Source organism: Neopelma chrysocephalum, unplaced genomic scaffold, assembly GCF_003984885.1.
Source record: "Neopelma chrysocephalum unplaced genomic scaffold, ASM398488v2 Primary Assembly neopelma1_89708, whole genome shotgun sequence".
In the NCBI taxonomy this organism is placed as follows: Eukaryota; Metazoa; Chordata; class Aves; order Passeriformes; family Pipridae; genus Neopelma; species Neopelma chrysocephalum.
Window position 1 is genome coordinate 1 of NW_020918632.1, and position 383 is coordinate 383.

The following is a 383-nucleotide window of genomic DNA, read 5'->3' on the forward strand; positions in this document are numbered from 1 at the left end:
CCCCCTGCTCCAGGGTGAGACCTCCTGTGTCACCCTATTGTCACCTGTGTCACCTCATTGTAATTTACTGTCACCCCCTGTCACCCCTCATCACCCACAACCACCCCCTGTCACCTCCTGTCACCTCATGGAGTCCCACACGTGGTCACACGCGTGACAGGGGACGGTGCCACCCCTCAGGGGGTGACAGGTGACATTCCTGTGTCCCCAGAGGGTGACAGGTGACCCTCTGGTGTCCCCAGGCCTCGGCCAAACCAGCGTGTGGGCCGGGTGGGTGAAAGGGTCCAATCCCCTGTCCCTGGTGGGTGACAGGTGACATTTGTGTGTCCCTGGTGAGTCACAGGTGACAGTGCCACCCCCCTGGTGACACCCCTGTCCCCCCA